At 35.7% G+C, this 14,921-nt stretch overlaps 1 protein-coding gene and 1 pseudogene across 1 annotated transcript in view; one reads left to right on the top strand and one right to left on the bottom strand.

The window, feature by feature from the left end:
* The window catches only part of CNTN5 (contactin 5), a 488,760-nt gene that overhangs the window by 345,341 nt on the left and 128,498 nt on the right, over positions 1-14,921 (bottom strand). The gene's annotated exons all lie outside the window — the stretch shown is intronic.
* LOC129506570 (V-type proton ATPase subunit D-like) lies at positions 1,320-5,895 on the top strand (annotated as a pseudogene).

The following is a 14,921-nucleotide window of genomic DNA, read 5'->3' as shown; positions in this document are numbered from 1 at the left end:
GATCCTGATAACAACAATAGAATAAAGCTATCTAACTGACACTTGGTTAGTGCCTTAGGAATCAAGATGTTTTAAAAAGTGTTGTCAAGAATATAAGAGAGAACATTTGTCATGCTTAAAAAATGAAATTGCTTCAATACAAAGTTAGGCTGTGTTATTACTTTAAATTTCAATTATCTTGTTTGAACAAAACAAAGTACTAATTCCTCTTTTCTCAGGAAAAGTTTTTGAGACATATATTTTCATTAGTTTATAATCTTAGAGTCAGAAGCAGCAGAGTTCTACTTCAAAATTATATCACCAAGACAAAATAAAATTTTATATGCATATGACTCAAAACACCTTTAGCAAAATAAAAGATAAATAAAAGAATATTTACAATAGAAACAGTAGTAAACTGGTATTCTCATGATCCATGACTCACATGAATCTGAATAAGTGAATTCCAAGTCATAGAGTTCAAGTGATTCACCTTAGTGATAGTAAGCTATTTTTACTTTCTGTGTGGAATGCTTCCCGCAAGAGATGACTTTTTGTTTTTAAATCCCAAGAGCCCTGTCTACATATAAAGGTCATTGCTAACTCTTTTCAAAAGGCAACCAAAATCTCTTGCTTTGCTAAGGGGTTTTTAAATTATTTTTATTGAATTGTAAACTCCATCAGGTCAGGGACGAGCATTTACTCATCAGTGTGCTAGTGAGTGGCAGGAGTTCAACTTAGGCCTGGAACTTTGCATTAAAAAGCACTTACCCTGGACTTCCCACAATTCATTGTCAAAGCCCAGTGATCACAGCTCTTAATCAACAACAAGATATACATACTCTAGAATTTTGTTAGGGAAGACCACCTTGATGCGCTTATCAAAAGTATAAAAGGTTTACCTTAAAGAAAAGACATGCATGAAGAATTACAGGAAGACTGCATGAGCCATCCTTGGTTATGAGGCATAACCAAGGTAATTTAAATTCATTTATCATTAAATCAGAACCTTAGATCGCTTAATAGTAATAGAAACAATAGTGAAGGTCACTTTTGTAGAAAAGGAATCTCAGAAGGACATTCTTTGAATATGATTTATTGATGAGGTGTTCCCAGGAGAAGGAATTTAAAGGCAGGAAACAGTAAGAAGGGGGGAAAAAAAGAAGCCAAGCAAGGACGTGGTTCCTGCCAGAGATTAGTTTCACACTAATCCCACTTGTCACTCTGGAACACGCATTCAACTGCAGAATTGGTGAGTGTGGCAGTGGAAGGTAAAGAGAGTCAGTCTTTTGTATCCTCCTCTCCCACATCAGTTGGGTATTGGCTGCTAGCTGGGACAGATGAGGTGCCAGGAGGGCAAGGAGCACAATTACATAGATGAGGGAAATTCTCTGGAGATGCAGCAGCTGACAGATAGGCACATGAACCAGGTAGAGGAGATCTGGGTTGGCACCTATAGCATCCAGTAAGCTTGTATAGCACTCACTATGTAGCAGGCACTGTGTGTTCTATGTATATATTAATTTATGTAATCCTTATGAGGATAGGTAACTCAACTTATGATGGGGAAACTAAGGTACAGAAATCAAAACCTGGCCAGAATTCTTATTGAGTAGAAAGTTTTATTTGAAAAAAAGAAAACCAGGGATCCCTGGATGGCGCAGCGGTTTGGCGCCTGCCTTTGGCCCAGGGCGCGATCCTGGAGACCCGGGATCGAATCCCGGGCTCCCGGTGCATGGAGCCTGCTTCTCCCTCTGCCTGTGTCTCTGCCTCTCTCTCTCTCTCTCTGTGACTATCATAAAATAAAAATAAAATTAAAAAAAAAAAGAAAACCTCATTAATAGGGGTTTCAGGTACTTATTAGGTTGAGTTATATATGATATGGGGCCTGATTTTTCCAATTGAAACTTTGATGCTTTGTAATAACTAATCAGAGCAGTGTCTAAATTCCACTCACCAGATAAAAGCAGGTTTCTGGATATTTCTATTAATCATTTAGTCACAATCTGATTAAACTGTCAGAGAGCAACAGAAGTCTTAACTATGTGAAATGGTAGGGATGTGTCTTGCTAGCATAGAAATCTGCTGCACCCCAATGTTTATAGCAGCAATGGCCACAATAGCCAAATTGTGGAAGGAGCCTCGGTGTCCATCGAAAGATGAATGGATAAAGAAGCTGTGGTTTATGTATACAATGGAATATTACTCAGCCATTAGAAACGACAAATACCCACCATTTGCTTCAACGTGGATGGAACTGGAGGGTATTATGCTGAGTGAAGTAAGTCAATCAGAGAAGGACAAGCATTATATGGTCTCATTCATCTGGGGAATATAAATAATAGTGAAAGGGAATAGAAGGGAAGGGAGAAGAAATGTGTGGGAGATATCAGAAAAGGACACAGAACATGAAGACTCAACTCTGGGAAACGAACTAGGGGTGGTGGAAGGGGAGGAGGGCGGGGGGTGGGGGTGACTGGGTGATGGGCACTGAGGGGGGCACTTGACGGGATGAGCACTGGGTGTTATTCTGTATGTTGGTAAATTGAACACCAGTAAAAAATAAATTTATTTAAAAAAAAGAAATCTGCTATAAAATAGCATCAGAATGTGCCTTAAAGGCAGATGTCCATGGGGTAAAAGCAATATCATTACATGATTACAAATATGGATATTTATTCCTGATCTCCTCTAACATTAGGATTTACAGAATCTTCCAAATACTTAGCCTCCCCAAAGTCCCATACATTATGGTTTTTATATTAACCAGAATTTTCTAGAATTAACAGGAGTCCACAAGATGGCAGTGCCTGATGAGCAGAGAGCATTAATCTTGGGTAACAGTCCAAAGGGAGAAAAATGGCAACCTTGATTTAAAAAAACAATTTAAAAAAGTTTTCTCATTTTTCTGTTATTCAGCGAAATGTTATCTTCTATCCAAAAGTTATTTGTCATTTGTATACAACTAAAATAAATTTTAATTTAGTCTATGTATTGAAAGCAAAAGAAAATTCATAGGTATTCAAAACACTCAATACTTTTTATTGATGGAGAATTTTTAAGATATCTTTACTTCTTTCAACTTCATGCTATGCAAATTTTATGGTGCAAATTTGAAGACTTATTGCAGGATAAACACTAACAGAAACAAATATGAGTTTTATAATTTACTCCCTTTTTAGTAGGCAAATCACAGAGGACAAAACCCTCTCTAGAGTTGTGATTTGCCAAAATTTTGCATGTTAAATGTGGAACTTTGGTTGTTTTTGAGTTACATTTATCATATAGGTACAGTAGAGAATCTTCAAGTAAGATAAACTATTATAAGATTCTCTCCCACTAAACCTCTTATACTCAATGTAATTTTTCATAAACCTTCGTTGTGCTTCTACGGCTTAACTAATGCTCATTAATCCTTCATGCAAATCTTTAATGAAGGTAGTTTATTTGTCACATTCTCCTGCACCATATAGAAATAGTGGATATTGTCTATCAAAAGGCACTGAAATGGTTTATTTTCTGCTCTGGAGGCTTGTCTCTATGGCTCACCTGTTTGAGAAAAAAATAATCCTAATCATGTAATACATATTTATCTCTGTTGACATATAATCACTGTAATAAATCTTCAAATTTCTATTTGCGTGAATTCATGTAGCATGAAACTTCTGGCTAGACATTTTTTAGTTGATTTCTTTGAAAAAATAGGAATGTTGGTATGATTTATACTAATATAAATGGTATAAGAAGTACTTAACATTTATGGTCTTTTTAATTCTTTAAGAGATTTTCTGCAATAATCAGGTGGTTTTTGAGTTTCATAAACATATTGGTATATATTTATATAATATTAGCCTTAGAGTAGTTAATCTCTTCAAATTATCATCAAAGTCTACTTGTGAACTAGATGTTATGATAAGGTCCAGTTTTGGGACACCTGGGTGGCTCAGCAGTTGAACATCTGCCTTTGGCCCAGGGCGTGGTCCTGGAGTCCCAGGATCGAGTCCCACATCGGGGTCTCTGCATGGAGACTGCTTCTCCCTCTGCCTGTGTCTCTGCCTCTCTCTGTGTCTCTCATGAATAAAGAAATAAAATATTTTTTTAAAGTCCAGTTTGAATAACAGGGAGTTTTGAAGAATCAAAGAACACATTTTAAGAAATGAATATGCCTTTTAAAAATTAATATTATTAAACTAATTAATTGGGGATCCTTGGGTGGCTCAGCGGTTTAGTGCCTGCCTTCAGCCCAGGGCATCATCCTGGGGTCCCAAGATCGAGTCCCACATTGGGCTCCCAGTATGGAGCCTGCTCCTCCCTCTGCCTGTGTCTCTGCCTCTCTCTCTCTCTCTCTCTCTGTCTCTCATGGATAAGTAAATAAAATCTTTAAAAGAAAAAAAATTGTTATCATTATGAGCCTAATATGCATGTTAGATACAAATGTTAGATATTCAGAGATAGATGGTGTGCATATGCTTTGGACATAAAAAAATTGAATGGGAAAAATATATTGGTTATCCCTGATTTAATTCCTTTTCCATATTTTCCCTTTTCTGATTTACTTATTTGTCCAAAAGTTTACCAGTTTTCTAAAGTAGCTATTCTTTGGTCAGTCAGTGCCCCACCACCTTAAACTATAACAATTCTAGTTCCTGGATATAGAAGGGATTTACTTATTAACACACCACTTGTTCAGACTTCTTTGTTTAACATAGATTACATTTTCCACAAGTGTGGGCTCTATAATACTTTTTCCCTTCTAAACCTGTTTTACTTTGTTGGTTAATTAATAATTCTGGTAATAGACTCAGTGATATTTTCCAAAATCATAGGATTAGGAGGAACTATAATAGCTAAAATAAAAATACTATAATCTTGAGAACGAGCTGACCGCATAGAGGAGGACCCTGTGGCTGGAGATGGTTGCAGCCACATTTCCCGGGCTGAATGTTAGATCAAAGACCAAATTAAAATTTTTCCCTCGTGCATGAAACCATCATGAAAGTCTATTAAAAGGAGTACAGACAGGTTGAAGCCTCCTCAAGAAAAAATCTGATTCCTTAGCTCTTCAATTTCAACAGATCCTAAAGAAGATAATCAAGACTAGAGTGCTGATGGGTGAAGTGATGAGAAAAGCTGCCTTTTCACTTACTGAGGCCAAGTTCACAGCAGGAAACTTCAACACCACAGTTACCCAAAATGTAAATAAAGCTCCAGTGAAGATTCTAGCTAAGAAAGATAATATAGCAGGTGTTACTTTCCTAGTGTTTGAACATTACCATGAAGGAACTGATAGTTATGAACTGACTGGGTTAGCCAGAAGTGGGGAACAATTGGATAAATTAAACAGGAATTATGTTAAAGCAGTGGAATTCCTGGTGGAACTAGCTTCCCTTCAGACTTCCTTTGTTACTTTGGATGAAGCTATTAAGATAACCAATAGCTGTGTAACGTGGAATATGCCATCATTCCTGAGATTCAGCATATTCTTGTTTATATCATCACAGAGCTGGATGAGAGAGGGTGAGTAGAGTTCTATTGGTTAAAGAAAATACAGGAGAATGAGAAGATTTTCTTTTTTTTTAAGATTCTATTTATTCATTCATGAAAGACACAGTGAAAGAGAGGCAGAGACATAGGCAGAGGGAGAAGCAGGCTCCCTGTGGGGAGACTGATGTGGGACTCAATCCCAGGCCCTGGGATCACAACCTGAACCAAACGCAAATGCTCAACCACTGAGCCACCCAGTGCACTGGAGAAGATTTTCAAGGAAAACTCTGAGAAGGACTTGGAGAAATGCAAGGCAGCTGGAGAGGTGATGGAACATCCTAATTTTTGTTTGAAGAGAAGGATGAGGATCTTCTGTTTGAAAATCTTTTCTGGTCTGGCTCTTTCATAAACCCTAATATGACACCATTTTAATTCACAATGTGTAGTTTTTGTATGTGTAACTATTTATTTTTGGCCTAAGAATTTCACTGGTGGTAGAATTTCCCTGGATCTTGGTCATGGGATTGTCTTTGCAAAATCATAATTCAGTAACCATTTATCACATGAGATTTGTAGACCCTGCCCAGGAACTTGCAGAAATGGTACCCTACTCCATTTACATCTGTTACAAGTGATCTGCTTACCAAGCATATTAGAAAATTCCTCTTAGGAAACATCAGTGGTCTTAAGCCAACTGCCCCTGTAGCACCATTTGTTCCTACCTGCTCCAACACATTGGCACTGTCATGTGAGATTGCTGCAGCCATCCTTGTGTTACCGTAGTACTTCTCCCAAACTCTATGAAACCTTTCCTAGTTTTCCTTGAATGACGGATATCAGTCCTTTCTGTCATGGGAGATCTGCCAATTTTAATGTGATTTAGGAATTTACTGTAAAAGGTAAAAATAAGAGAGTCTGATTTCTAGGGATCACGTGAAGAAATGTGTGGCTGCACACAAATTACTTAAATGGAATTCAAGAAATATCTTCAATAAAATACTATCAAACCAAATCCAACAGTACGTTAAAAAATAATTTGCCATGATAAAGTGAGACTTATTTGTGAGTTGTAAAGGTGGTTCAATATTCGCAAGTTCATCAATATGATATTCCACATTAATCAAGAAAGGATAAGAACTATATGACCTTCTCAATAGATGCAGAGAAAGCATTTGACAAAGTACAACATCCACTCATGATGAAAACCCTCAACAAAGTAAGTTTAAAGTGAATATTCCTCAACAAAATAAAGGTCAATGGTGAAAAATTCACAGCTAATATCATCCTCCATGGGGACAAACTGTGAGCTTTTCCTCTATGATGGAGAACAAGAGAGGAATATCCACTCTCACCACTGTTATTTAGCATCATACTGGAAATCCTAGTCCCAGCAATCAGATAACAGAAAGATATAAAAGGCATCCAAATTGACAAGGAAGAAGTTAAGCTTTCACTATTTTCAGATGATATGATGCTCTATGTAGAAAACCCCAAAGAGTCTACCAAAAACTGCTAGAACTGATACATGAATTCAGTAAGGTCACAGGATACAAACTCATGTACAGAAGCTTATTGCATTTCTATACACCAATAATGAAGCAGAAAGAAATCAAGGGATCAATCCCATTTACAACTACACCAAAAACCATAAGATGCCTAAGAATAACCCTAACCAAAGAGTTGAAAGATCTGTACTATGAAACCTAGAAAATACTTATGAAAGAAATTGAAGAGGATACAAAGAAATGAAAAACATCCTACACTCATGGATTGTAAGAATACATATTGTTAAAATGTGTATCTACACATTTAAAGCAATCCCTATCAAAATATCAACAGTAGGACATCTGGGTGGCTCAGTTAGTAAGTGTGTGCCTTTGGCTCAGGTCATGAACCCAGGGTCCTGGGATTGAGTCCTGTATCAGGCTCCCTGCTCAGCAGGCCATCTGTTTCTCCCTCTGCCCTTCCTCCCTGCTTGAGCTCTCTCTCTCTCTTCATGCCAAAAATAAATAAATAAATAAATAAATAAATAAATAAATAAATAAATATCTTTAAAAAATACTAGCAGCATTTTTCACACAAGTAGAACAAAAAATCCTAAAATTTGTATGGAACCATAAAAGATCCCAAGTAGCCAAAGCAATTTTGAAAATAAAACCAAAGCTGGAAGCATCACAATGGACCCACAACTCTATGGTCAATTAATGTTTGACAAAGCAGGAAAGAATATCCAATGGGGAAAAGACAGTCCCCTCAACAAATGACACTGGGAAAACTTGACAACAACACGCAAAAGAATGAAACTCAACCATGTTTTTAAACTACACAAAAAAATAAATTCAAAATGGTTTGCAGACCTATGGTGTGAGACAGGAAACCAATAAAATTCTGGAGGAGAACACAGGTAGTAATTTCTCTGACATTGACTTTAGCAATATTTTTCTAGATATGTCTCGAGAGGCAAGGGAAACAAAAGCAAAAATAAACCATTGGAATTTCAGCAAGATAAAGAGCTTCTGCACAGTGAAGGAAACAATCAACAAAACTAAAAGACATCCTATGGAATGCGAGAAGATATTTATAAATGACATATCTGATAAAAGGTTAGTATCCAAAATATATAAAGAACTTATAAAACTCAGCACCCAAAAACCAAACAATCCAGCTAAAAAATGGGCAGAAGACATGAATAGACATTTTTCCAAAGATATACAGCTGACCAACTGATGCAGGAAAAGACACTCAATATCATTCATCATCAGGGGATATCAAGCCAAAACTACAATGAGATATCACCTCACACCTGTAATAACGGCTAGAATCAAAAACACAAGAAACAACAGGAGCTGGTGAGGATGTGGAGAAAGGGGAACTCTCTTGCACTGTTGGTGGGAATGCAAACTGGTGTAGCCACTCTGGAAAACAGTATAGAGGTTATTTAAGAGGTTAAAAATAGAACTAACCTATAATTCAGCGATTGCACTACTTAGTATTTACCCAAAGAATATGAAACCACTAATTCAAAGGGATACATGTATCTGGATGTTTATAGCAGTAGCATCTACAATAGCCAAATTATGGAAACTGCTCAATTGGGGTTCAAATGACTGAAGAATGGATAAAGTAGAAGTAGTGTCTGTGTATATTTTATATATTATATATATATATATATATCTGCTCCCCCTGAAACCCAGCCCCAGCCCCAGAGGAGTTAGGATTGCCCACAGATTGCACAGCTCTGCATATAGAACAAAGACACATTCAAATTAGCAGAGTTCTTTAGAGTCAAATAAATAAATACACTCAAAAACATGACATATATTTATAAAACTGGCCTATGACAGTGGGGTCGGGGATAATAGGGGCAAGTTCTATCTCTACAGTTTTAGTGACCAGCATATACATGGGGCAGTCTAAATAATGAATTTGGTTAAAGACAGGATATGATCAGCCTTCTATGGTGTTAAAAGTTGGTTGTCTCATTTGGCTGTTGACTGTGGCTCAAGTTAATGGAACCTCTTTGGGGAGGCTTTCCTTTCAGATAGTCCAATGTTTTATACATATACACACACACACACACGCACACACACACACACACATACAGGCAATGGAATACTACTCAGCCACATTAAAAAGAATGAACTATTGCCATTTGCAATGACATGGATGGAGCTAGAGACTATTATGCTAAGAAAAATAAGTCAGAGAAAGACAAATAGCAATGATTACACTCATATGTGGAATTTAAGAAACAAAACAAATGAGCAAAGGAGAAAGAGAGAGAGAGATAAATCAAGAAAAAGTCTTTAAACTACAGAGAACAAACTGATGGTTATTGGGGTTGGAGGGACGGGTAAAATAGGTGATAGGAATTAAGAAGTCCACTTGCTCTGATGACCACTGGGTCATCATGGAAGTGTGTGTGTGTGTGTGTGTGTGTGTGTGTGTGTGTGTTTAAGATTTTATTTATTTATTCATGAAAGACACAGAGAGAGGCAGAAGGAGAAGCAGGCCTGATGTGGGATTCGATCCTGGGACTCCAGGATCATGCCCTGAGCCAAAGGCAGATGCTTAACTACTGAGCCACCCAGGCATCCTGAAAGTGTTAAATCACTATATCGTACATCTGAAACTAATATTACACTGTACATTAGTTAACTGGAATTTAAATAAAAACTTAAAAAATAAATATCAGGATAATCATAATAGAGAATGGGCAGAGAAGGAAGATACATTTTTTAAAATTCTAGTACTCATTCCTTATTTTTAGTGGAAGGAAAAGCTTAAAATATTTGTGGTACTAACAGCAGTCATTATCATGGTAGAATGAAATAAGATGCGTTAGTAAGTACCCAGCTTCCTATTTCAACTGGGACCTCTGTGCAAGAACCGAGCCACAAGAGACTTAATTCAGTAGGCATATGTAAGGTAATGTGGCACCACAGAAAAGCCACGGACTTCATACCAATGCAAAAATGTGTTTGAATATTTTCACCATCACCGAAGCAGCTGTGCAGCCTTCACTAATTACCTGACTTCTGTTCTGTTTATTCATCTATAAAACAATTGCAACACCTAGCTTAGAAAATGTGGAAAGAAATTTCATAAAAAGTGCTAACATAATTTTAGGAATGTAAGAAGAGTTCCTAAGTGGTTATTATTATATAAAATGCTACCATATATACATATACATATATATAATTTCCCCCTTTGCAGAATCAGTATAGCAGTCACTCTAAAAATCTAATAAAACATTTACTCTTACTTAAAAATATACTTCTGCATAAAAGTGGGGCTTGACTTCGCATGTCAGTAATATACCCATATACTATTCTTCCAATCTATCATGCAACATATAAAGCAAAGTTAAAATATCTGTACATTTTATACATTATGCTGTTCTGCAATAATCCCATCTAACATCAAACTGAAGTTTAGGAGGAGTTTTACTCTATTTATGTCATATGCTTACCAATAGATCATAAGTGACTCTCTCTTGTATGAGACTTTTTCCATGAGATTTCAAGTCTATTAGTCTGTTCCACTCATACCTCAACCCATCTGCTTCTTAACCATCCAACATTGTCTTTAACTCTTCACAATCATCCACTTCATCTTAGGGTGATTCTTAAATCAATATATTGATTATAATGTTATTTTCCTGGACTAGAATTTATTTTCAACTTCCTTCTCCCCAGTTACATGCCTAGACACAGCCAAGTTCAGTTGTCTTTTCTTGAAGAAGACTTCAGGAGCCATTTGAATTTACAATTACTTCTCCTTTTCTAAAATTTTTATGGACATATCACTAATTTGTGTCCTAATTTACTTGGAACAGTGAAATTTGTACCATTTTCTCCAGCAAGATTATTAATTATTCCCTCTGTCATTCACAGTAATGTTCCAGTTTGATTATTAAATAAATTATATGGTCTCCCTACTCTTTAATTATCCACACAACACATTCCCCCTGTATCAGTACTGACTGATGTCCTCTCATTGTTTTCTGTTTTCTGTGTATATATCATCTTGCCTGCCAGATTATATATTCATCTAGAGCAGGGGCTATGTCATATGATTATTGTACAAATATGGTATCTATTTAAGAAGTAAAAATAAAAAAATAAAATTAAATAAATAAATAAATAAATAAATAAATAAATAAATAGAAGTAAAAATGTTTAACTTAATTTGTATTTAGAAACTTTAAGAAGTGTGTCATATTTCCATTAAAGATAGTTGGGAATATATTGCCCCAAAGTATTATGACACATCATTGGTCTAGTCATCTAAAACAGTTTCCAACTCACTAGTGTCAGCAAGCAATTTATAAATCTCTTCCTGATGATGAATGCAGTGTTTTGTTATTTCATCATTAGTGAAATCAGATTTTCTTATAGTATTTCTTCAACCTTTGGTAACAGAGATTTATAAATTCTATAAGGCTCTACATGCATATGACCTTACTGTCTCTTCAACCTTAGCACCATCTTTCTTTTCATCTACTCTTCCTAGCCACCTGAGCCTTGATGTCAATTTTCAACTTAAGACATGAGCATTAATTTTTACTTTAGTTTAAAAGACTCTTCCCAGATACTTGTGTGGATCATTACTTCTTTCATGTCCCTGTCCAAATAACAACTCCCTTTGGGCAGTCATCCCTGACCAGCTTACCTAAACCAGCTTTATCAAATAATTTCTCTCTCTCTCTCTCTCTCTCTCTCTCTCTCTCTCTCTCTGCCTCTCTCTCTATCTCCACTGTATATCTTATTGGTTGTCTCTGTACCATAATGTGAGTTTACTTAGGGAAGGGACCTTACCTACTTTGTTTACCACCATACTCTTCAGTATTGTGCAAAGTTACTGGCACACAATTAACTAATTGTTGAGTGAAAAGAGAATGAATGCATTAGTGAAAGTTTCCTACTATGTGTCATAACATAAATCTCTTGTAAATTCATTTATTGGGTACAGTTTTCCCCTTTAGAAGGTAATAGATAAAATAATTCAAGTGATTTATAAGGAAGTTTTTTTCAGAAGACTTGGGAATATATACATTTTTATTATAGATGATAGATATATAAATAGAAAAATAGATGATAATGTCACAAATCATGATACTTTAGCAAATACCAATTAGAGCCAGTTATATTGATATAAAGTAAATAGAATTTATAGAAGTAATAATATAAATATTAGTTTCTTTCAAAAATGTTGGAAGTGGGAGAGGAAATGAATGAAACTATTTTAAATGAAGAATTAGGAGAACCTATAAAAACAGTTCTTTCTTTTTGTTTATTTTACTGCAGACTATTGATTCAGATTTTGTGGTAAAGTCTTGCTAATAAATAGACATCATCCTTGTTTGTTTGTTTGTTTGTTTGTTATCTATTTATTTATAGTTCTTTTGCTGTCAGACAACCATTTTGGGGTTTTGCCTCTTTATACAGTTGTTGCTTTATTACCTTATAACTTAGCCTGAGCTTTTATTTTAATTATAAGAAATGCTGTCAAAATGAATGCTTAAATCTACCTGGGGAAAAGAGCACAGACTTTCCAGTGGTGGATCTTTACTATAGAATGACAACAACACATCGATTTTAATAACTCTCTAACGAAGTCTTCAGATAGGATTACAATTTTTTTTTTAATTTTTATTTATGATAGTCACATAGGGAGAGAGAGGCAGAGACACAGGCAGAGGGAGAAGCAGGCTCCATGCACCGGGAGCCCGACGTGGGATTTGATCCGGGGTCTCCAGGATCACGCCCTGGGCCAAAGGCAGGCGCCAAACCGCTGCGCCACCCAGGGATCCCAGGATTACAATTTTAAATTTTTATTTTTTATTTTTTATTTTTTTTTTATGATAGTCACATAGGGAGAGAGAGGCAGAGACACAGGCAGAGGGAGAACCAGGCTCCATGCACCGGGAGCCCGACGTGGGATTCGATCCCGGGTCTCCAGGATCACGCCCTGGGCCAAAGGCAGGCGCCAAACCGCTGCGCCACCCAGGGATCCCAGGATTACAATTTTAAATTTTTTTTTATTTTTTTAAAACACAATATGATAGCTGTGCTTTATGAATGGGCAACCATTCTCCTACACCAGTATTTCTACCAATGATTGCATCAGGGAAAACATGAAAGTGCATATGCATATAAGGTGACTAAGGAGATCTTAATAGTGTTGACATTGTCGTAATACTATGCCTAAATAAATACCTTATGATTAGTGAAGTAGTATCTTTATGAGAACTCTAGGGTGTTGGCCCATATGGGGCCATTCCAATTTTAATGACTTTAAAAGAGCATACTCTTCTTTGCTCATCTCCTATAACTTCCCTTTCCAATTTTACTTTTGTCAAATAGTAGCACATTAATTTTTCAGTATCTTTATTTCTGAGAGTAGTCACCAGTAATACTAATATTTTGAGGATCTAAATAACTAAACTGTACATATTATATAAATCATTGCTTATATAAAATATCATCTGAATGCAGTAAGCTTCCTTTAATCTAGATCACAGTTTCTGGGGGCACCTGGGTGGCTCAGTGGTTGAGCTTCTGCCTTTGGCTCAGGTACTGATCCCAGGGTCCTGGGATCAAGTCCCACATTGGGCTCCCTGTGCCTATCTCTCTGCCTCTCTCTGTGTGTCTGTCTTAGATAAATAAATATAATCTTTTTTTAAAAAAGATGACAGTTTCTGAATTTCAGCACTATTAACATTTAGGGCCAGATAATTGTTATGAAAGACAGTTACTGTACATTGTAGGGTGTTTACCAGCATCCCTAGCCTCTACCCTCTCTACCTAGTGCATACCAATAACATCCTGTAACCCCTTTCTTGCCCTTTACCAGTTGTAATAATCAAAAATATCTTTAGATGTTATCAAATGCTCCCTGAAGATAAGACTCATTCCTCTTTGAGGTTTACTGGTCTAGATAAATCTAGAAGTGATATATCCTGGTTATAACTTTTAGTTATTTGATGATTACTGTATTTCTTTCTATTTATTTCATAAACGATAGATGATGATAGATAGATAGATAGATAGATAGATAGATAGATAGATAGATGATAGATAAATGGATAGAGATAGATAGGTAGATGATGCATAGGTGATAGATAAATATATGATAGGTAGGTGATAGATAGATGATAGGTAGGTGAAAACTAACTGCTTTAATTTCAGTTTTCATTTTATTTTTAAGGCCAGAGTAATACACCCCCTTCATGATTTTAGTCCTACAATATGCATGTATAGAGGAGGTATTCAGTAAGTTTTGCTGAATTGAATTAGAATTAGAACATAATCAGCACAGAACTATAAGGAACATTATTTAGTTTGATTTAATGAATCAAATGCATCTTAATATTTTGATAATGTTTCAGACCATTTTCCAAATTAACTGACAAAATAAAAAATGTGTCAAATATTGGGTTGAATACATATTGAGACAATGACACCACATGGACACTATCAAATTGTCATTTTTCTCTTCATATAAAAGTGTGTATGGGTGTAGAAGTAGAAAAAATTTCAGTTACATGAATTTTACAGTTGTTTGATTCTGCATAATTAATTTACCTTGCAAACATGTAGACCTGTAAGGTCTGTATGAAATCTGAAACAATGTATTTAATTTACTTCCTTTACTCAATCATTTAAGGTCCCACCTATTTTTAAATAATGAAATATGCATTTCCTGAACTCAATTATATTAAAAATGAAGTCCCTATAAATTAAAATAATAGGAGCAAAACGCAAATTTACTGTTGACAAAGGAGTAGGAAACAATTTTAGAAAATATTAAAGCACATAAGACCTGAGCTAAATAGAGGATAACTAAATTGGTTTCTTATATTGTTAGAGAAATTTCCAGATTATTATAACACTGTCTTAAAGCATTTTACTAGCATGACTTACAAGACTATATTTTTTTTTACAGCTTTTTAG

The sequence above is a fragment of the Nyctereutes procyonoides genome, unplaced genomic scaffold, assembly GCF_905146905.1.
Source record: "Nyctereutes procyonoides isolate TBG_1078 unplaced genomic scaffold, NYPRO_anot_genome, whole genome shotgun sequence".
In the NCBI taxonomy this organism is placed as follows: domain Eukaryota; kingdom Metazoa; phylum Chordata; class Mammalia; order Carnivora; family Canidae; genus Nyctereutes; species Nyctereutes procyonoides.
Note: the sequence above shows the minus strand (reverse complement) of the source record. Positions and strands in the feature narration are given on the sequence as shown.